Raw genomic sequence first — 25,514 nt, forward strand, 5'->3', positions numbered from 1 at the left:
TCAGCTCCAATTTGGATCTAACCCTCCATTTTGAACCTGATCCTCCATTTTGATTCCTTTGTTACCGCATCTGGACACAAACACACACACACACACACACACACACTAGCATATAGCTCCACTGTTAGTTTAGGATTTCCTTGATTTTATTTTTGGATTATATTTGGATAGTATTGGCTGTGTTCACTACTGCTTGATTATAATAAATCTTGTTATATTATAATAAGTACTCCTGTTTGTTTTTGTTTGAATATTGTGTTGAAGCCAACCTCTGCCACGTGAAGAACTCCCAAGTTACCTCAGAGTACTATTATTTTATTGGTGTTGGAAACTAACTGTAACTAGATTACTATTAGATTTGTATACCAATAATTTAACTAGTTTTTCCCCTTTTTGATTATTTTGATTAACAATTAAGATACTCAACCTACAGAGTAGATTTTGTTTTATGAGACTCAATCAGTAACTTGCTATCATTTTTCTCTTTTCAAAGAGTGGTGCCCCGAGAATAGAATTTAATGAGTTAAATTCTGTTTAATTACTATTTAATTATTTAATTGTTATTTGATTATTCCATAATTAATAACAATTAATTATTGATTATTTCTGATAATAAAACTGATTTAAACAACCAGTAGCACCTACATTAGCAATGCAAAAGCTGTACAAGAATGGCGACACTTGCTGCCTCTGAGAAATATCCTTAAACTTACACTTAACCAATTTGAAGCAATGTTATTCCTTAGGAGAGCCACATTAAACTCAGATAATTCCAAATGGAATCTCTCTGTTTCTCTCTTTCTCTCGCACTCACACACACACACACACACACACCCGCAAGCACTACCTTGCTACTCCAGTGCCGAAAAGCTTAATACTTTGGATAAGCTTAATACTTCTGCTCGTTTCGAGGGAAATAACACCGCCCTCGTGGAGAGAGCTCCTGCGGCCAAAGCAACAGAGGTTAGTTCACTCTCCATCTCTGTAGCAGATGTAACCCGATCTTTCCGACAGGTGAATATCCATAAAACCACGGGTCCATATGGCATTCCGGGCTTCGTCATCAGAGCGTGTGCGAATCAACTGGCTGGTGTTTTTACAGACATTTTCAACCTTTCCCTCTTCTTGTCTGTGGTCCCCACATGCTTTAAAACGTCCACCATTGTGCCTGTACCAAGGCAATCTAAAATCACTTGCTTAAATGACTGGTGTCCTGTTGCTCTGACCCCCATCATCAGCAAATGCTTTGAGAGACTAATCAGAGATTACATCTGCTCTGTGTGGCCTGCCTCACTGCAGTTTGCTTACCGCAACAACCACTCCACTGATGATGCCATTGCATCTACACTACACACTGCTCTCTCCCACCTGGAAAAAAGGAACACATATGTGAGAATGCTGTTTGTAGACTACAGCTCAGCATTCAACACCATAATGCCCTCCAAGCTCGCTGTGCAGCTGGATCCTGGACTTCCTGTCAGGTAGATGCCAGGTGGTTAGAATGGACAGCAACATCTCCTCATCACTGATCCTCAACACTGGAGCCCCACAGGGCTGTGTTCTCAGCCCACTCCTGTATTCCCTGTACACACATGACTGTGTGGCAACACACCGCTCCAATGCCATCAAGTTTGCTGATGATACGACGGTGGTAGGTCTGATTACTGACAATGATGAAACAGCCTACAGAAAGGAGGTGCACACTCTGACATGCTGGTGTCAGGAGCACAACCTCTACCTCAACGTCAGTAAGACCAAGGAGCTTGGTGGTGGACTTCAGGAGAAAAGACAGAGAACACAGCCCCATCACCATCAATGGAGCACCGGTGGAAAGAGTCAGCAGCTTCAAGTTCCTCGGTGTCCACATCACTGAGGAACTCACATGGTCCGACCACACTGAAGCCATTGCGAAGAAGGCTCACAAGTGCCTCTTCTTCCTGAGACAGCTGAGGAAGTTTGGAATGAACCACCACATTCTCACACGGTTCTACACCAGCACTGTAGAGAGCATCCTGACTGGCTGCATCACTGCCTGGTACAGCAACAGCACCGCCCTCAACCGCAAAGCACTGCAAAGGGTGGTGCGAACTGCCAGAAACATCATTGGAGGTGAGCTTCCCTCCCCCCAGGACATCTATACCAGGCGGTATGTGAAAAAAGTTCAGAGGATCATCAGAGACTCTAGCCACCCGAGCCATGGGCTGCTCTCACTGCTACCATCAGGCAGGCGGTATCACAGCATCAGGACTCGCACCAGCTGACTCCATGACAGCTTCTTCCCCCAAGCAATCAGACTTTTGAACACTTGATCTCTCACAATCAATATACATCAGCACTGCACTTTATTAATCTCACACTGGACTGTCATAAATTATATTCTCTCTTAACAACACACTGACAACTGACTATCAACCGACAGCATGAATGTCAATACAGCACGATACAACCTACTGTATATTTTATATATACTATTTTTATTGTATACTGTGTATTCTATATTGTATGTGTATTCTATATTGTGTGTATTGTATACTGTACACTGTATATTTTTATTTATAAATTGTGTTGATTAATTATGTGTATATTAGTTTTGTAAATTGTATTGTGTAAATCTGATGTTTATTGTAGATTGGTATATGTCTCATCACTGTCATGACTGCTATGTTGCTCGGAACTGCACCCAAGATTTTGACCCACTGTTGCACTTGCGTATATGGTTGAGTGACAATAAAGTGATTTGATTTTGATTTGATTGCTAGTTCTAAAGTGATGTTTTCGAACTAGCAATGAGGGCTTGAGCTGTATCAAAGCTAGATACACTTGATCAATACAACTGTTTGACCTCCCTCCACCCACCTCTCCTCTCACAAACACACTCCAAACACAGGTGGACACACATACATTATACTCATGTCGCACACACTTAGTCGTGAGTGAAAAACAGAGTCAGCGCACACCTGCATCTCAGGTGGGTTGAAAACAGTTGTTAAGGTGTAACGTTGTTGGCAGGCAATGGCAGGCAGACGAAGACGATGATGAGATGAAGAACCCAAGTGCAGTTTATTTACAAAGTGAGAACCGATAACCCTGACTACACGTGAACTAAACTAAACATAAACATGAACATGGCTTGACTTGATTTAAACATGGCTAGACATAAACGTGGCTTGACTTAAACATCTACGATCACATCCAATACTTGACAACTAGACAATGAAAACATGAGGGCTTAAATACAAGACATGGGAGAACATAAACCAATGAACAAACAGAACTCATAACAAGCTAATTAAACAATAAACCAATGAAAACATGACACATGAACATGGAGGGAAAACAGAAATCACATGACAGGGGAACAGGAACTAAACTTTTCAAAATAAAAGACATGAATCAACAAAATACACCTGACATATCCCCCCCACTAAGGGGTGGCTCCTGACACCCCAACACATAAACAAAACACGTAAAACATGACATAAATTCAAAGTTCTGTAGGGAGCTGGGGGGGGGTGTCTTGAGGCATGGGGCGTGGCGTGGCGAGAAAGGGCGAGGGGCATGGGACCAGGACAATGTTCATGGGGGGTGAAGCCATGAGAGGCTCAAGGGGTGGAGCCATGGAAGGTGGAGCCGTGAGAGGCTTGAGGGGCGGAGCCATGGAACGTGGTGCCCAGAGAGTAGCCGAAGACTCGAAGGGCCAGGGTGGAGCCGATGGCAGGGAGGACCAAGGCGGTGCTGGAGGCTCGGAGGAGCAAGGCGGAGCTGAGGGATCGGAAGACTGAGGTGGAGCCGGTGGGACTGAGGACCAAGGTGGAGCTGTAGGGAAGGAGGTCCCTGGTGAAGCTGACAGATCGGAGGGACGAGGCGCAGCCAGAGGATCAGAGAGCCAAAGCGGAGCCAGGTGACCGACAGACCAAGGAGGAGCCGGAGGGACGAGGGACCCCGGCAAAGCAGATAGGCTGAAGGACCGCAGTGGAGCCGAGGGAACGCAGAGCTGAGGCAATGTTGAGGGACTGACAGGCCAAGGCGAAGTCCAGGGCTCGGAGGGTCCAGGTGGGTCGGAGGGATGAAAGTTCCCCTTGCCTGCTCAGGAGAACTAAGGGTGGGTATAAGGGTGGGAACCATCTCCAGGTCCCACTGCTCAGGTGTGGCTGTGACGTGGCATGGAGCAGGCTGAGGCGTTGCTGTGACGTGGCATGGAGCAAAAGATGGCGCTAGCTCAGCGACCATGACTAGAAACTCTGGATTGGTGGCCATGACGTGAAACTCTGGCTCGGCGGCGGGCATGTCATGGACCTCTGGCTCGGCGGCGGCCATGTCGTGGAACTCTGGCTCGGCGGCGGCCATGACGTGGAACTCTGGCTCGGCATCCGCCTCCCCCATAGTGAACGGGGAACCAATGAACCATAGGGAGAGGTCGATATATTGAGCCAGGCTGAGGGAACTGCGACCGCCAGGCATCAAAAAAGAAATGGACTCATTCAGTCCAAATCTAAAACAGTCTTTGAGGGCAACCTCATTAAAGTCCACCTGGAAAGCCAGATCGCAAAAGTCCTCCACATAGTCCTCCAGGGGACGATTCCCCTGACGTAGGCGCAGAAGCCGAACTGCTGGGTTCATGGTTGGGTCAAGTATTCTGTAACGTTATTGGCAGGCAATGGCAGGCAGACGAAGACGATGATGAGATGAAGAACCCAAGTGCAGTTTATTTACAAAGTGAGAACCGATAATCCTGACTACACGTGAACTAAACTAAACATAAACATGAACATGGCTTGACTTGATTTAAACATGGCTAGACATAAACCTGGCTTGACTTAAACATCTATGATCACATCCAATACTTGACAACTAGACAATGAAAACATGAGGGCTTAAATACAAGACATGGGAGAACATAAACCAAGGAACAAACAGAACTCGTAACAAGCTAATTAAACAATAAACCAATGAAAACATGACACATGAACATGGAGGGAAAACAGAAATCACATGACAAGGGAACAGGAACTAAACTTTTCAAAATAAAAGACATGAATCAACAAAATACACCTGACATAAGGTTTACAATGGAAATATGGCAACACTTGCTGCTTGTTAATGTTAACAGCGGAAATATGGCGACACTCGCTGCTGCTGAGAAGTGTGCTTAAACTTACATCTTGGCAATTTTGAAGTGATGTTACTACTAACGAGAGTTGCAACAAGAGAGTTGCTCTCAGTTTCTGAGCTTCTCTCTTTCGATCCCTCAAAAACAAATTCACACCAACTTACGCACAAACACATTACCTCATTACTCCAGTAAGTGCTCCAGTAGAGCAGCGCAAGCCTCACTATCTTCTGTTGCTAGTTCCATCACATCATGATGGCACCGCGGATGGCCACCTCGGTGTGGAGCACTCCTATTGTTTTGTTGTTTTTGTTTGTTTGTCCTGTGTTTAGTAATCTTTTTCCAGTCAGTTTTACCAGAGACGAACTGCTGAACATTCGACAGCTTATACCAGACAGTCTTTTCCCGGTTTTTTAATATTCAGATGTTTTGCTGGATATTTTAGTCAGAGGCGCAGCTGTGTTGTTTAAACACTCTATGAGACGCAGGCGATGGAGGCGAGCCAGTGCGTTGGTCAAACTCCGTCGGCGCGTCTTTCGAACAGCGCTGCTGAGCATTCATCTTGTGAATCTCTGCTCTCTTCCTAACAAAACGGACGAACTACATCTCCTCACCCACACAAACAAGGACTTTTCAACCTCTGCTGCCTTGTGCTTCACAGAAACCTGGCTGAGTGAAGCCATTCTGGACAGTGCGTTACATCTGCCAGACTTTCAGCTGTTCAGAGAGGATCGCATCGCGGAGCTAATGGGGAAAACGAGAGGCGGTGGAACATGCTTTACTTCAGTGAAAGTTAGTATACAGATGTAACAACGTTAAAGAGGATGTGCTGTCCTAATTTGGAAGCACTTTTTATTAATTTTAAGCCTTTCTACTCGCCGCAGGAGTTTGCCTCGTTTATTCTGGTGAGTGTGTATATCGTGCCAAACGCGTGTTTGAATGTGGCGCTGCAACAGCTGGCTGATCAAATCACAGACATGGAACAACAATACCCGGACTCAGTTATTATTATTCTTGGGGATTTTAACAAAGCAAATCTCACACGTGAACTGCCGAAATACAAACAGCACATTACATGCCCCACCAGAGACAGGAACATACTGGATCATTGCTACACAACAATAAAGGATGCGTATCGCTCTGTCCCTAGAGCAGCTTTGGGACTCTCTGATCATTGTCTGGTTCATCTTCTTCCAAACTACAGGCAGAAATTAAAATCAACCAAGCCAGTAGTAAGGACTGTAAAGAGATGGACCAATGAAGCAGAGCAGGAACTACAAGCCTGCTTCGATTACACGGATTGGAGTGTTTTTGAGGCTGCAGCCACAGACCTGGACGAGCTCACAGATACTGTTACATCATATATCAGTTTCTGTGAGGATATGTGCATTCCTACTAGGACTTTATTTAAAGTTTAATAACAACAAACCGAGGTTTACAGCAGAACTCAGGCAGCTTCATCAGGCCAAAGATGATGCTTACAGGGGTGGGGATAAAGTCTTGTACAATCAGGCCAGGAACACACTGAACAAGGAAATCAGAGTGGCTAAAAGAAGATAAACAAGTTTTCAGCTAACGACCCTGCATCAGTGTGGAGTGGCATGAAACAACTCACAAATTGCAGGACTCCTACCCCCAACCCTGTGGTGGACCAACAACTGGCCGATGACCTGAATGTGTTCTACTGCAGATTTGAAAGGCCCAATCTTACACCCCACACCCACTCTGACCTTCATTTCACACCAACACCAACACCTCCTGCAACCCCCCTCCTGCTACTCAACCTGCACTTAAGATCTGTGAAGATGATGTGAGCCGCATCTTTCGGAAACAAAAGACGAGGAAAGCTTCAGGCCCAGATGGCGTTTCACCAGTGTGTCTTCGATCCTGTGCTAACCAGCTGGCCCCCATCTTCACACAGATCTTCAATAGATCACTGGAGCAGTGTGAAGTCCCATGCAGCTTCAAATGCTTAATCATTATTCCTATCCCAAAGAAACCAAAAATCACAGGACTTAATGACTACAGAGCTGTCGCCCTGACGTCTGTAGTCATGAAATCATTTGAGAGACTGGTGTTGGCCCACCTGCAGAACATCACTGGACCCTTTCTAGATCCCCTTCAATTTGCTTATCAAGCAAACAGGTCTGTGGATGATGCAGTCAACATGGGATTGCATCATATACTGCAACATCTGGACAGACCAGGTACATATGCATGTATCATTTTTGTGGAATTCAGTTCGGCTTTCAACACCATCATCCCAGCTATTCTTCAGACTAAACTACACCAACTCTCTGTTCCCATGTCTATCTGTCAGTGGATTACCAGCTTTCTGATGGACAGGCAGCAGCTTGTGAGACAGGGGAAATTCACTTCCAGCACCTGTACAATCAGCACTGGTGCCCCCCAGGGATGTGTGCTCTCCCCACTACTCTTCTCCCTCTACACCAATGACTGCATCGCCAAGGACCCCTTTGTCAAGCTCCTGAAGTTTGCAGATGACACCACTGTCATCGGCCTCATCCGAGACAAAACAACCTTGAGCTGAACAGGCTCAAAACGGTGGAGATGATTGTGGACTTTATGAGGAACACCCCAACACTGACCCCCCTCACCATTCTAAACAGCACTGTGGCAGCAGTGGAGTCATTCAGGTTCCTGGGCACTACCATCTCACAGGACCTGAAGTGGGAGACACATTGACTCCATTGTGAAAAAGGCCCAGCAGAGGTTGTACTTCCTTTGCCAGTTGAGGAAATTCAACCTGCCACAGGTGCTGCTGATACAGTTCTACTCAGCAGTCACTGAGTCTGTCCTCTACACTTCAATAACAGTCTGGTTTGGTTCAGCTACGAAATCAGACATCAGAAGGACAGTTCAGACTGCTGAGAGAATTATTAATTTATTATTATTATTACTGATGCCCCCTGCCCCCCTTCAAGAACTATACACTTCTAGAGTGAGGAAAAAGGCTGGAAAAATCACTCTGGACCCCACTCACCCTGCCCATTACCTTTTTGAACGGTTGCCTTCTGGCCGACTCTTCAGAGCTCTGAGCACCAGAACTGTCAGGCACAGAAACAGTTTTTTCCCTCAGGCTATCCATCTCATGAACAGTTAAATTGCCCCATTGAGCAATAACTATGTGCAATGCACAGTTTAGACTTTTTTATATTTATCCAACACATCCAACCTCTTCTGCCATTTCATTCTTCTGAAAAAAAAAAAAAAAAAACATTTGCACTGTACATAACAGATTTGTATTTGCACTGTACATAACAGATAACAGATTTGTATTAGATTGCACTACATATGTGTATGTGTGTATGTATGTATGTGTGTGTATGTACGTATGTGTATAACTATTTATTTTTTTATTACTATCTATGTCTTGCTGCTGTTTTTGTATTGTTGTAAACTGGAAGCTCCTGTCACCAAGACAAATTCCTTGTATGTGTAAGTATATTTGGCAATAAAGCTGATTCTGATTCTGATTCTAAAGTGACGTTTTCGAACTAGCAACAAAGGCTCGGACTGTATTAAAGCAAGGTGCTAGGGATGAAAACCAGAAAATTTTATAAAACTCTGAATGATGTCTTAAGGTGTGGTAACCGTGGTATGAGCAGAATAATTGACTGGCCTGTTGAATTATTGAAAAATAATGCACACCCGATGTGTAACGGTGTAACCGCATTACAACCTCAAGTGTGCATTATTTTTCAATAGTTCAACGGTCTGTCGTCAATTATTCCTTAAACATATATATATATGATTGCCAGTGTTCACAACCACAGAGTTCATTCCCGAGTCTCTTCCCATGTTTGTGACCACGGTAGTCGTTTCCCAGTCATCCAGAACTCTTTGTCTCGAGCCTGCCACAGCTCTGCCTTCTATGGCTTCCCCCGTGTGGCCGCCTCCCAGGTCTCCTGACACTATCTCGACCCTGTGGTCGCCACTCAGGCCTCCTGACCCTGTTTCAGACCTGTGGCCACCAACCAGGCCTCCTGATCCAGTCCCTACCCTGAGGTGGTCTCCTGGGTCTCCTGGCCGTCTGCCTGATCTGCTCTGGTCTTCTGGGTCTCCTGGCCATCCGCCTGATCTGCTCTGGTCCCCTTGGTCTCATGGCCGTCTGCCTGATCTATCCTGGTCTCCTTGGTCTCCTGGCCGTCCACCTGATCTGCACCTAGATCCTGCTCTTGTGACTTCCTTCCAAACGTTACATACTGAGATTATATAGATATATATACATATATATTTATATATATATATATATATATAGATATAGATATAGATATAGATATATATACTATTATTCTAAAATGTGAAGAAAAAAAATATATAAAGTCATCAAAACTATGGAATAACATAAATGGAACTATGGGAATTATGTTGTGACTAAACAAAATCCAAAATAAATCAAAACTGTGTTATATTTTAGCATCTTCAAAGTAGTCACCCTTTGCCTAGATTTTGCAGACATGTACTCTTGACATTTTCTCAACCAACTTCTTGAGGTATCACCCTGGGTTGCTTTTTAGACAGTATTGAAGGTGTTCCCATCTATGTTGGGCACTTAAATTTTTTTTTATTATTTTATTAAATTTTAGTTTTATAATGAAATAAATTAATATGGTGGCACAATTATATTTTTGACTACAAAACTAATTTCAAACATTTAAGCATATGCCTTCAGATCAAAAGATTTTTAAGATCATGAGAAACATTTCGGTTAAGTGTTTCAAAACTTTTGACCAGTAGTGTGTGTGTGTGTGTGTGTGTGTGTGTGTATATATATATATATATATACATACAGTGGCGATTTCTCAGGGCCAGCAAATCCTTCTCTGCTGGCCTAACATGCTAAATAAATAAATATTTTTTCATCCTTTCATTCTCAAACACCTTTTTGCCTGTGTATTTTTAATCACTTTCCACTCTTAATTAATCTACAAACATATAGAGAAAAACAAAATGTTTATCCAGTCAGAATTTATTCCTTGATGCTTCCAAGAAAAGTGTGATAACTGTTTCACAAATCGTATGCCTGAAGCAGCACGTGAGTTTGAGCTCCACCCCGTCAGGCCTTCAGAATTTCTTCAGAATCCCTCAACAGTGCAAATGAATGGGCAACTAAAGTCAGATTTTCAGATTCATCAGCCAATCAGATTGATTTATTTGTTCTTGGTGGGTGTGGTCTTTAGGATATGTCCCGGTCGAGGCCTTCTAGCTGGCCTTGAGTGACGCAATCACGCTTTAAGTGATATACGTAATTTGAAAGCGAAGAGCGCGAGACCTGTCTGAGAGTCGGCTGTCACCACTGCCGGTATTGCCGTTGAGAAAGAGACCCTTATGGATTTACAAACACGAGATGTTCTGCATGATCGTGCGATTGTTTAATTTATTAAACAGGAAAGGAGGACTGATTTTCTCTTCAAGAAAACTGGTAAGTGCTTTTTACATTGTTATAGCAACATCAGGAGTTTTCTAAGTGTAAATTAGGCTGCTTGAGCATTCGGTGTCAGATCAAGTTTTGAAAAGTAGTGCTGTGTTCCATTCAACTCGGAAAGTCGGATTTTACAACTTCCTACTAGGAAAAGTGCAATGGAATGCATCTTTAAGTTAGAATTACAACTTGTAGGCTCGTGCAGAAATTCTCAACTCCGATTTCGCCGAGATGCAGGGGCATGATGTCACACAAACATGTCGACACTCAGGGAGATATACAAAGTAAGTGATAAACATTCACTTTATCAAGTAATATCGATAAATTAGTTTGTTTCCACATTACATGATATTAAAGCTTGTTTAACAGATGCCTGCAGAAACAGGTGTTTAAAACATTATAATCTCTTTTGATAATCATACATCTGAAGCACAAATGCTAGCGCTGCAGCATTGTTTATCAGTTGGGTTGCTAGGAAACATCTCAAACCCCTGCTAAGCTAATGGGAGAGTTGCAGTTCCGAATATCAGGGAATGGAATGCATTTAAGGTTGGAGATATCAAGTAGGAATATCCCACATCCAACTTGAATGTAACGCAGCATAACCGTGTACCCTGACGAAACGAAATGTATTGCAAGCGACATTTAAATCGCAAATATTATTAGATAGATTTTTCCAGGTATTATAGACCTCCTTAGTAGATTCATATGAAAAATTATGATTTTTGAATGTCTGTTCGGGAGAAGTTTATTTCACAAAACAGTCATGCTGCAGTTAAAATTAGGCTTGCTTGAGCATTAACTATCGTTGCAAGTTTTGGCTTTCGTGTGTGGACGTGTTTTTAAAATGTCAGTTGGTATTATTAGTTAGCTGTGACACAATGCATGATGCCCAAAGGCATAGTGTGTCTTATTCATTGTGAAACTGTGTTTTCTTAATGGCATGAATCACACTGAAGTCTTAGACTTAAAATGCATGGCCCGCCACTGTGTGTATATATGTATATTCAAAAAGGCAAAAAAAAAAAAAAAAAGTATATTATGATATACGCTTTGGATTGCAATTTATTATGAGGTAACCATTTATATATACAAATGGTAAAGACTATCATTCATATGTATCTGTATGTAACATATATATGAACATGTTTTGTACATTTGGAGAGACATACAATATGGATATATTGACAACATCTAAAATGTGTATACAGGAATGCAATAATGCTCTAAAAGAACACTTCCGATAAAGGTTTTAAATGTAACCGTATATGTAAATGACAAAGAACAATGCACCTAGTAGAACATCTCAGAAAACTGTATGATACTTAAAACTATTGTGTAAGAAATGTCCCTGAAACAATTTAACAGTTCAATAATTTCAGTAATTTTTAATCTCAAAATATAGATATCATTTGGTCAAATGTTTCAAAAACGCCCATAAAGCACAAAAATACTGTCTAGTTAAAGGCAACTCACTAAGTGCAACATTAAGCCTACAGCCTTCTTCATTTCTTTTTTCATATTTGTATTCATCACAAAATTGTAGGGTAATGAAACTTATTACAAAAGAAATAATAAACATTCAAAAAAGATTATTCCCTTTTTCCAATTTCATCAACTTTAAATAAGTCAAGTGTAAGTGAAACTCTGGAAAGAGTTTAGGCAACGTGGTGTGAGTTTCCCCAGCAAAAATAAATGTCAGACTTTCCATAGTAATATATGTCTGGAACATCATAAATCAAAATAATCTTGCGCAGCGGCGGGGCCGTTTTAGGGGTAAATGCGAACCAGACTGGCCTGCAAACAAAGGCACCTTGACTGGACCACTGTATAGTGCACGGGAGGACTTAATTTATATGAGCTAAAAATAGCAATGCAAGAGAGCTACAACCCCAAGTAATATAATGAAATTATATACTGTACAGTATCAGTACTTAATGCCAAGAATATTTGCAAAGGGAGTACTCGTACACTAGATCCCATACCTATACTGTTAGTACTATTGGATTCCAACATGAAACTACATACTTCAACACCATATCTGTATATAAGAATGACAGTGACTCAATTTAAATGGACACCAATCAGTTTAACAAGTATTTAACTATTTCAGCACATTTACCGCCTTCGATTGTGGGTGCTTAGTAAATAAGACACATGCTTACACTATGAAATACTGCATGCAATTATTTAGCAATTGTGCCCTTCAGTGTAAACAAACACCTGAATGAGGATGCATTTTCAACAAAAACATAAGCAATTGAGTCTAGGGGGCTAATTAAATACTGTAACCAGATATGAACCTCTATCCAAAGGCATCACTTTGAAAGTTATTATCAAAGTTGTTATTAATAATGCTTATTAACCTTGTGGAAATGACATTGCTCCAATGAGACCTGTCTGGTTTGAAAGCTGCTTTAGTTAGTGTTCAGACAATGCATCTGGGCTACTTTTTGACAGCATAATATGTGGTCATACCAAAAGCATTTGTTAATGTTAACAAATACAATCTTGTTGTAGTGTTACCAAAGTATTATAAAAGTAGTCCATACGACTGTGCTATATTTTAAGTCTTGAAGGCCAAAATGTAGGTAATTATTTACCAAAAATCTTTCCTTCCACCAAAGATCTTGAATATGATTTGCAATCATTTTCAGATTAAAAAAAGACACAAAAACACTATGTGTTGTAACACAACACACCAGTTTGAATATGCTGGGTGGAAAATTTGATTGAGGGCTGCAGCGGATGACTTCTATGGTGCTTTTATTCTGTTTTTAGAGCTTGAGAGCTGTGAACAGCAATTGTATCAAAAAGAGCTTCATCAGAATTATCCTATTGTCATTTAACGGTAGAAAGAATGTTACAGGGGTTTGGAACGACATGAAAATTAGTATAATTAATAACAGACTTTTCATTTTTGGTTGAACAATCCCTTTATGTAAAGTAACTGTAAACTATGATTCATTTTATATAGGATTTTTGTTCCTAATTAAAACATTAAACACTATAGCAGATAAACGGATAAACACTACAGCAACGTTCCCCTCATGAGAATGAGCTGCTCTGAGTCTTCATTGACCAGTGGCTGTAAACACTGTCTAAATCACCTCACTTAGAACTTAACTGTAATCACAGTTTTGATTAGGGCATGCTGAGATAAAATGACATGAGAGAGTCAATGCGATCTGTGATGTGTAAGATGAGTGGCATGATTGATGAATATAACCTTCAGTCAAACACATGGAAAGTTCAGCTAACTGCCCTGACTATTCATTGTTTTACTACTGGAGTAAACAACACTTGTAATTGACTGAAAATAAGCACAGGTCACTAGAATCAAATTACCAAGGCCCTTTATGCAATACATAAATATGTATTTTTATCACACAGTAAATATTGTAATGATTAACTTTGAGGTTCATCAGTTTTGCTCCTTTTCTTGTATAACTGTATTATTATGAATGAGTTTATCTATTTCAGCAAGTATATATTTTGATAAACAAGGAATATTAAACTAAATTCATTGTTAAAAAAATAAAATTAATTATTTAATAACAAAACCCTTTAAAAAAAAAAAAAAAGGTAAAATAACCAGTGTCCAAAATTTTGTGCACAATCCTGTTACTGTATGGTGATCTATTGAGTATTTTTATGTATTTTTATGTAAAGAGTGGTTCTAGCACACATACATTTCCTTACGTTTGTATAGACACTGAAATTTACAATATTGACTGTGGCGGGGTGAGCAAGAGACAGAGACAGTGGGTGTGGCGTCAAGCCTCAGAGAGGCGTTTATTGGAAATAATAATAAAAGTAACATGTCCATAAAGGGGGATAATAAAGTGTCCAGGGGGAAATAGTGTTCATAACAAAGGGGGAATCTGGCATCCTCACGGTGAGACGGGGCTCCGTGAAGGGTGGGGTTGTGTCCATGGAATGGCCCAGGCATGGACTGGGTCCGTTGGCTGATTTGGTTCATTGTTTTGTTATCAGTTCTAGTTTGTCATAATTGGTTTTTGGTTTATTAGTCTTGTCATCTTGTTATTAGTTCTGTCATGTCATTGGATGTCTTGTTATTAGTTCTGTTTTGAATTTGGATGTCTTATGTTATTACCTTTTGGTTTGTATTTATAGCCCTCAAGTTCTCTGGTCCTTTGTCGAGTATTGTTGGTGTAACATCATCACCATCATCATTGTTCATGCTATAAGTCAAGTCTGCTCTAATTAAGTCAAGTCATTGTTTAGAGTCAAGTTTATTCGAGTTATGTTTATTTTATGTTCTGGTTTATCTTCGGGGGGGGGGCTGGAGGGATTTATTGCACTTTATAAAATAAAACTGCACGTGGTTTCTCACATCATCTCGTCTCGTCTTCATCTGCTCCTGCTCTGCCAATGTGTTACAGCATCTAAAATATAACTATTTTTTTTATACATAATAATTAGTGCTGTCATTCAATTAAAATATTTCATTGTGATTAATCAAATGATTTTTCATAGTTAATCACAATTAATTGCAGATTTTGAAAATGCTGAAATTTCCTCATTATGGCCGCCATGCCTGAGTTCTCCGTCATGGCCGCCACGCCTGCCATTGTCAATGAGCCAGTGCCCAAGCCCTCCATGGTCCACAAGCCAGTGCCCACACCTGCCACAGTCCATGAGTCAACGCTTGGAGCCTTGTCCATCCCAGAGCTTGTGCTTGAAGCCTCTGCCATCCCAGAGCTAGCGCCTGAAGCCTCTGCCATCCCAGAGCTAGCGCCTGAAGCCTCTGCCATCCCAAAGCCAGTGCCTGAAGCCTATACCATCCCAGAAATAGCACCTGAAACCCCATCAAGCCATGTTGTCATGCCTGCCATGCCAAGCCATGTTGTCACGCCTGCCATGCCAAGCCATGTTGTCACTCCTGCCTTGTCAAGCCATGTTGTCACACCTGCCATGCCAAGCCATGTTGTCTTTCCGTGTCAAGCTGTCACGTCTGCCTCATCATGTCACGCCATGTCGGTCTTGCCATGCCAAATCACCACGTCTGACCCACCATGCCAAATCGCCACGTCTAACCCACCAAGCCAAGTCAGCATGTCTGATCTGCCATACCCGGCCACCTTGACCTCACTGCCAGAATCCCGGCCACCTTGACCTCAACTGCCAAAGTCCCCGGCCACCTTGACCTCACTGCCCCCAGCTGCCCTGAACTCAGAGCCTCTGTATCCAGCAGCTCTGCCCTCTGAGACTCCAACTCATGCGGCCTCACCCCTAAATCTCTACCTCCTACGGCCTCGCCCCCCGAGTCTCAATGTCCTGCATCCTCGCACCCTGAGTAACTGCCTCCTGCGGCCTCACCCCCTGAGTCTCTAGTGATTCTTCCCCTTGAGTCTGCAGCAGCTCTTCCCCCTCATTCTCCAGCGGCTCTGCTCCCTGAGTCCCCAGCGGCTCCACCCCCTAAGAGTCCAGCATGCCATGCTGCCTCTTCAGCCTCGCCATTCCACACTGCCTCATCAGGCCTTGCTCCACAGCCCACATCTGTCTCGCCAGGCCACGCTCCATGCTCTGCCTTGCCAGACCATGCATCCAGATGTCCGCCGGATCGACCAAGGTTGCCTGGTCCACCCTGATCTCCGGGTCCTCCGCCAGCTCCACCCTGGTCGCCTGGACCGCCCTGGTCTCCGGCCCCATCTGGTCCCCCATGGTCTACAGCACCATCTGGTTCCCAAAGCCCCCCTCCCAGCTCCCAATTGAACTCTTGTTTTGTTGTTGTTGTTTATTGTTGGACGTCGGGAGCATCCTGTAGAGGGGGGGGATCTGTCATGTTTATGTGTGTTTTTGTTCATGTTTTGATTCATGTTCTTTATTTTATCATGTATTTTATTTTGAAATTTAGTTGACATGCTTCCTGTTCCTGTTTCATGTCATGTGGTTTCCTTGTCATGTGACACTTTTGTTCATGTGTTTATCGGTTTGGTCTTGTTATTTTGTTTTCAGTTTTAGTTTATCATTGGTTCTTGGTTTATTAGTCTTGTCGCCTTGTTATTAGTTCTGTCTTGTCATTGGATGTCTTGTTATTAGTTCTGTCTAGTCATTGGATGACTTGTTATATTGTTACCTTTTGGTTTGTATTTATAGCCCTTATGTTCTCTAGTCCTTTTGTCAAGTATTGTTAGTTTAACACCGTTGTAGTTCATGCTATTAGTCAAATCTAGTCTAATACAATACAATACAACTTTTTTGTCAACTGTGGTTGAAATTTGTCTTTGAAAATTGATAAATTATAATTAAGTCAAGACATTGTTTATAGACAAGTTTATTCGAGTTAAGTTTAGTTTATGTTCTGGTTTATATTCTGTTTTGTTTTCACTTTGGATTCACATTTTTCGGATTTAATGCACTTTCTAAAAATAAAACTGCACGTGGGTTCTCACATCATCTTCGTCATCTCATTTCGTCTTCATCTGCTTCTGCTCTGCCAATGCGTTACAGCATCTAAAATGTAACTGTTTGTTTTATGTTCATTGTAATTATTAGTGCTGTCAATCAATTAAAATATTTAAATGTGATTAATTGCACAATTTTTCATAGTTTGTCATTTTGAAAGTGCTGAAATTTGACTATAATACTTTCTTTTCTTGTCAAAATGCATGTAGTTTCTTCTTAGAAAAGAAAACAGTGTTACACTAATGCTTTACTAACATTTTACAAACAAAGCATTCAACAGTATAAATATTGAAATGCACTAAAAAGCACCAATTTAAGTAACATGAAATGTTTCCCAAAGTCTAAGTGGGAGGATTACTAATGGAAATATCTTCCTGTAGTTTGAATTTTCATTGCAATGGGCACTTAATCTCTTAAACCCTCATCCACCACAATATTAATCATGGCTATCCACTTTGCTACAGCAATTGTGAAGCCACATTTACAGGATGTGCTACTTTGAACTCCACATTAAAACTGCTTGCAGAGAACATCTTGTTTTGCTTTTAGTGCTGGCACTGTCCATGTACTGATACTTCATTCGGTAGGACAGAAGCACCATGCAACTCCGGCGAAACTCTTCTGTTTCACTTCAGCGAGACATGTGACTGCAGCTTTTCACAGGTCCAGTCTTGGTTTGTTTTGAACAAGGGTCAAAAGAGGTCCTTTCTCCATCACTTGATCATTGACACAGAATCGTTGTTATGTGTGTTTATGTGTGCGTCAGCATAATGACCCTGAACACATTACAAAGGTTCAGCCCTATTCCAACTGGTATTCAGCACTCATACCGAGTTGAATAAAATGTAAGTATCTAATGTGAAAATGTAAAAAATTTGTTAATCATGTTAAAGAAACATTAATGTGTTGAACATTTTTAATTAATCGTATGTGTTAACACGTTAATTTTGACAGCTGTAGTAACTGTATTATGAGTACAGGATATAGTAACTAAAATCACTGTACATTTATCTGCCTCTCATGTTTTGTGTATATATATATATATATATATATATATAATTTGCACCCTAACCCTGGTGCAAATGATGGCAGATACTATTTTTACCCTTGTGCATATAGTGGGTAACACTTTAGAATACTGTTCCTTCATTAATGGGTAACTACACAGGAACAAATTAGTAACCCCTTAGTAATGACTAAAGTGCTCCCACAACCTTCTGATGGAATTACTAACCATTTGGAACAGTATTCTAAAGTGAAGATCATGGTAACTTGCTAGTAATGACTAAAGTGTTACTACATACTTCTAAAGGAATCACTAATCATTTGGAACAGTACTCTAAAGTGAAAATCATTGTAACCAACTAGTAATGACTGAAGTGTTACCACATCCTTCTGAAGGATTTACTAATGATCTAAAGTGAAAATGTATTTGTGACCGCAGGGGCGTGGTCAAGCGTCCGTCCAGAGAGAGAGAAAGCGGTAAGGGCACTTGCACCTGAGCTAGATTATGTTTAACACCTGTCTCTAATTCCAGTGAGCATGGGGAGAGCGGCATATAAGCAGCCACGCCACCACCAGAGGAGAGAGAGAGAGTCTGCTCCTGAAGCTGTTGCGTTTAATCTGTTGTGTTTGTGAAGCTGGTGTGTCTAACTAACTACGTGCCTGTGAAGCTGATGTGTTTAAGTGACTACGTGCCTGTGAAGCTGATGAGTTTGTGAAGTTGTAAAGCACTGAAGTGGCCGATTAAAAGTCTTACCTGAGCCTGGAAAACCCACTTCCCTGTGTTCTCCTTCCCTTTTGCTGTGAAGTTGTGTTACAGTATTATAAAACATTAAAAGTAACTGAGGTTTTGCTTGTCAGTTAATATTGAATACTCAAGAATTTGGTCCTACAATTTATTAATTTAATCAGATACATAAATCAGTTACATAAACATGTAAAAACATTAAAAAACATTTTTCTTTGACATTAAATTCATTGAACATAAAATGCATAATAAACACTTTACTGCTTTATGATATATTTTGTCCAGTGGTGTAGTAGTGTCTGAACATCTTGTGAATTTATGAAGGACCATCATATGTTTATACAGTACATATGTAAAATGTGTAAGAAATATACAGTGCTGCGCAAAAGTTTTAGGCACCTGTGAAAACTGTTGCATAGTGTGGATGTCTTCAAATATAATGCCATAAATAGTTTTCATATAATCAATTAACATCTGTTTAGGCTGTCTCCATTTCTTCCATCTCTTCATGTAATCCCAGACTGATTCAATGTTCAGTGGGGGGCTCTAGTTGGGGTCATGCCATCTGTTGCAGGGTTCCCTGTTCTTTTTTTTTCTGTTCTTTTATATTTGCAAAAAGAATGTTTGGGAGTCTAAAATGTATATTTCCTATTGACACACTAAAGCTGAAGATATAAATAACCATCTTAAGACAAATATTTTTGTGAAACATCTTATGTGCCAAACATTTTGCACAGTACTGTATTTCCCCCTTTAATATTACTGTAATATTGGCTGTTGTAATTATAGTCCCACATGAACATGAAAATGTATATCAGGCTTAGCAAGTTTCTTGCTAGTATGGTGTACAGTACACTACTAAGAACCATGGCATGGTAAATATGAATTTAAATTAATAGGTGTCATTAATGTTCCTTTCATTAAGTTTCTATGAAAATTATTAATACTTTATAATTAATAAACTAATACATACATAACACGCAATAAACTGTTAAGCATTGTACAGCTAATATGAGTGTAGTAATGTTCACTTTAACACGTTATCTAGTATTACTCTAGAGCTTACATAGGAATCAATGGTTATTTGTTTTATTTGTGTACTATAATGTGCTATAATGTACTATAATATATATACACATTATAATACGTAAATATAATACATTTTATATATATATATATATATATATATATATATATATATATATATATATATATATATATATATATATATATAATGTATTATATTTACATTTAGCAGGGAGATAAATTTACAGCACAAATTATGGTTACTCCAGGGATGCTTGTGCATCAGCATTAGATGCTGAAAATGTCCCGCCCCTTACTGAAATGGAAAATGTGATTGGTAAGCAAATATCCAATCACGTCTGAAATGAACGTTCTTATTGGTGGATCAGCTTAGTTGGACTGTCTGGCTTGCCTGTGCCATCAGCTGCGCTCCTGCCACCCGCAGCTATGTGCGCGTTTTGAGATAATCTCTGTACACTTTTTAAAATAAATTCAATATCATGTGGGCCTGGGTAGTTCAGCGAGTATTGACACTGACTACCACCCCTGGAGTCACGAGTTCGAATCCAGGGGATGCTGAGTGACTCCAGCCAGGTCTCCTAAGCAATCAAATTGGCCCAGTTGCTAGGGAGGGTAGAGTCACATGGGGTAACCTCATCGTGGTTGCGATAAGTGGTTCTCGCTCTCAATGGGGCGAGTGGTAAATTGCGCATGGATCACAGAGAATAGCATAAGCCTACACGTGCGGAGTCTCCGCGGTGTCATGCACAGCGAGCCACGTGATAAAATGTGCGGATTGACAGTCTTAGAATCGGAGGCAACTGAGACTTCTCCTCTGCCACCCAAATTGAGGTGAGTAACCGCGCTACCACGAGGACCTACTAAGTATTGGGAATTGGGCATTCCAAATTGGGGAGAAAAGAGGATAAAATAAATAAATAAATAAAATTTCAATATCACAATACACTCAATGGTGCTGTGGCATCGCGTTAGTAGATTGACAAAGTTCCGGTTCAAAAGCATACTCGTTGTTCTGGCGGCCATACATATCATCACTTATTTTAAGTGGGCATACGCAAAATCCTAAGAAAGATAGGTGGGCATACGGCCTGTGCTGTGAATGAGAGCTGGAGGCCTTCCACAAGTTTAATACACGGCAATTTCAAAGCATTACCTTTCAACATAAAATAAAAAAACAAGATGAATATAAAAATAAAGTGTCTACAGAAAGTGCGCTGATCTCCAAAAAGTCACTGGATAATGGCACTTCTCCGATGCCGATTCCACCTGTCTGTGTACTTCTGCTAAAATGCTTCTAAACTATATCTTCCATGTCCTTTTCCTATTTTTGATCTGAACAGAACTAAACATTTCAGCCCCACCCACCTCCTCAGCTCCAGCATCCAGTATTGTGAATGCTGATTGGATTAGAGGCTTGATAGGTGTGTAGTTTTACGATTTTGACTATTCTATACAACTAGATTTATTGTTATTCAAAAATACATAAAACTGCTCAATATAAAAAAATTACTGGAATACACCTACTCTTTGATAAACATATTCAAACATATTCTATGACTCAAAAATTAATTGTAAAAATATTCTTTCCTTAAAAAAAATATATATTTGAAACTTTTAAACTAGATTTTTAGAAGACGTTTCTATATAACATCTCTGAAATCCTTATTTGTCACTGACCCATATACAGATACCAGACACTTATGTTACATTCATAAGTTGGTCCAGTTCTTTCCAGAAGAAAAGAGAGGCACAATCATGCTTCTCTGAAGATGTATTTTCATTTTGACAGTAAACATATAATTCTTCACATTTTAGAAACTGTATTTTGTATGTGGTGATGATTAATTAGTTAGTAGTTATTTTAATTTAGCCATAGTTAGTTATTTGTTTTCAGGGAGGCAAATCACATTCAGTAATTATTGATTAGCTAATTGTAACCTACCACAGTCACCAGTTTGTAATTACTTACTAATTATTTAATCGTGTTTCCATATTAGTTAATTGTAGTGACTTAATTGTTAATGTAGTACTACTCATTTGTCCTGCATTAATCCTGCATAGTTACCTATTAATGAACAGTATATTTACCAATATTTAAATTATAGTATGGGCATCACTACAGTGTGTTTATTGTGTTTATTTAGAGTCCCACAGACACACTACATTAACCCCTACCCCTAAACCTAACCTTAACCTTACCTTAGAAAAAATAACTAAATTACTACAGTAAACACAGTACATTGTTTCACCATGGTATATTTTGTAAATTTACAGTAACCACAAAATTAACAATGGTTACTTTATTACCACCATATTACTGTACTAACACCATGGTTAATTGCATTAAAACTATGGTTTCTGCCAAAAAAAAAAAAAAGCATGGTTACTACAATATTAGTAATACAATGATGCAATCTACACACAAGCGATGCTGAGCATCGGGAACGAGTGCGATCAACAGACCACGCCTCCGGATCAAACCCTTCTCTGCACACCTCGACATTCTCCATGACCAAATCACTGCAATGAAATCAACATTTACATGCAATTTTAGCTATTATTTTGAGCAGTATTAAAGGAAATATTAAGTGTGTAAACACAAAATTGGATGGGAAAAAGAGTGGGCTAAAACACGGATTCGAACCCTAGTCAAGACAATACCACACATTCGCATACTGTCTTTACAACCCAAGTGACACCTAATGTTTAGTTTGTCATATATTTCTGTGGTTCCACCAGACTATTGGAGTGCAAATAGTTGCACTGTGTGGCAGATGCTATTTACACCAGGGTGCAAGGAACAATAACAGGAATTATTATCATTCTTATATTTTATACTTATACATTTAATCTTTCATTTTTATGTGTATTTAATGCTTGTTGATATTTAATAATGAAATCATACAAATCTGGGCTTTAAACTGTATTCAGACATAAATATTATTTATTTTTAAAGGATTTAGTATCCCTTTCCACGCAACGCTCCTAATAACTTTAGTAAAGGCCTCAAACTTGAATGCACTTGAACTTGCTACTCTGCCATATTGTCAAACCAAAAAAATTTATAAATGTTACTCCCACAAACAAAAGGGTGCATTTTTTCAAATAGCGGGAGAGCAGCTGGGAGCTAATCATACAAGATAATGCATAATTCAGTGCACTGACTCTATGTGTCTCACACTGCAAAGATGATCTGATGACATGGGAACCAGAATTTACATGTCAAAGAATACTGGTTCTGTGTTGGCCTTCTGCCACATCCAGAGAGAGTTGTAGCTCACACTGCACGTTTGTGAGGTTAGAAGCTCTGCTGCCGTGTAGCAAGTCTCTTGGTGAATGTAAATGTGAAGTTGCTAATTTCGACAGAGTTTTATTAATTTTTTTTTTATTATTATTATTATTTTATTAGCAGTTTTTATTGATTCCATACATAAATCATAAAATACAGAATCAATTATATACATTAAACCCCTCCCCCCGAACATTCCCCCCACCCCCCCACCCGACACAAACATGCACTACAGTAGTCATCAACAATTGGAACATAATAATAATAATACATAAAATTAAAAAAACATAAAAAAATTAAAAAAAGATATACTTTCAAACAACATCAAGAATAGACATACCCAACTAAACTACAAATCCCTCTCCACTGCCCCTCCCCGAGAACCCTCCAAAATAGCCAAATATCCACCCCACTTCCAGACAAACAAATCCCATTTTCCCAGCCCTCTAAAAATCACCTCCTCGAGCACCGCCACCCTGCCCATCTCCCCGCACCACTCCCCAAATAAGGGTGCCCCGGCCGACTTCCATCCCCTGAGGATAATTCATCTGCCAATCATGACTCCGGCTAGGATCCAACTTTTTAAATATCCATCCCCAATGTTTATTACTGTCCCATCGTGCAGAATACATAGTCTGGGGCAAAATGAAAATTGAGTGTCTAATACCTCACACATAAAGCTCTGAACCATCAACCAAAATTCTTGGATCTTAACACATCCCCAAAAAACATGTGTTGTGTCCCCGTCTTCTGATTGGCACCGCCAGCAGGTGGGTGTGTCTTTAAGACCAATCCTATACAATCTAGAGGGGGTCCAATAGAATCGATGCAAAATCTTAAATTGCATCAGATGGACCCTTGCATCTCTAGATGTAGATTTGATGTTTCTTTTAGAATCCTACCCCCCACTCCCTCCTCCAATACCAAGTTTAAATCTTTCTCCCATAATCTCTTGAGAGAAGTTGAAGCGCTGTCCCCCAGACTCTGAATTAACAGGGAATAATACAAAGATGCCTCATGACCTTTTCCAATAGCAGTAATCACCACTTCCAGAGTATCTGCCACTTTAGGGGGGTGTATGCTACTCCCAAAAATAGTACAGAGCAGGTGGTGCAGCTGTAAATACCTAAAGAACTGAGATCTAGGAATCTTAAAATGTTGAACCAAATTTTCTCAAGATCTCAACACTCCACTCTCAAATAGGTCACCGAGTGCAGTAACCCCCCCTCACAATCCACTCTGACCAACAGAAAGGGGACTTATTAATATGTAATTTTGGGTTCTGCCATATGCGCAAAGCAACATTTAAATAAATGTCCGAATTAAACACTCTGGACACTTTTGTCCATACCGCGTGCAATAAGAGATAATGGGGTGTGACTTAACTCTACGGATAGGTTAATAGAAAGGCTTTGCAATGGCGAAATAGGGGCAAGGACTTCCTGTTCAATACAAAACCAGGGAGGGACTCATCTACAGAGAGTTTAACATTATATTTAGTGGTTCTTATTTTGACAGCACAACCCTGAGACACTTCAAGTTTAAGGAACAGTTCATCCTAAAATGAGTTTGTTCACCCTTATGTCATTGGAAAGAAATCTCCATCATGCATTGATGTGATTATTATAAATAATAATGTCAAAACTGGATTAGCCCTTGATTAGCCGATTAAGAACTAGCTAGATTTTGACTTGGTAAACTTTTAGTTTTCTTTGCCATCTGTACGAAACAGCTGCAATTATATGACATTTCATATCAGTCTGTTTCAAATTATGATCATAGTGGTTTTCTTTTTGTCGTGATTCTATGAAGCGTTATTAGCAATCTCTTTGTGCAAATAAAGCTAAAGAAACCGCAATAATCAACCTAGATGTTCTCCCACGCTAAACCATCCACCAGATAAGCTTTCTACGTCTGGCTACCAACTTAATTAAATCTGATCACTTCCTTTCTCGGTGGAAGTGTCAAATGTTTAAATTACACGTTTAAGTAAGCAAGATTAATTAATATGATAATCAAAAAGGTGAATGTGCCCCACTGTTTGCTCAACGTAAGCAACTTCGCCAAAATGAAAACAGATCTTACGGATGGATTCTTCTGCAGGGATGGACTAATTAACTGAAGTAACACAAGTCTGGCAAATTAATTTTGCCTCCCTGACTGCAAAGAGCTGGCACATAAATGAACATAAAAGAACAACGAATAGCACTTTATGCATTGCAATCCAGGTCACATTATACAGCAAACAAACCTCCACCCCACAAAAAACAAATATGAAATTGCTTACAATTCTGAATGACCATTTTAATAATGTCCTAGGTACTTTTAGGAGAGATTTATTCCTGTTCCAGCCTGTGTTACTCTGCCAATATGAGGCCAACCAAAGTTAAACAGCTTTTAAACAAGCTTTTTCAACACCCATTGCAGAGAAATACATGTT

The sequence above is a fragment of the Myxocyprinus asiaticus genome, chromosome 42 (assembly GCF_019703515.2).
Source record: "Myxocyprinus asiaticus isolate MX2 ecotype Aquarium Trade chromosome 42, UBuf_Myxa_2, whole genome shotgun sequence".
NCBI lineage: Eukaryota > Metazoa > Chordata > Actinopteri > Cypriniformes > Catostomidae > Myxocyprinus > Myxocyprinus asiaticus.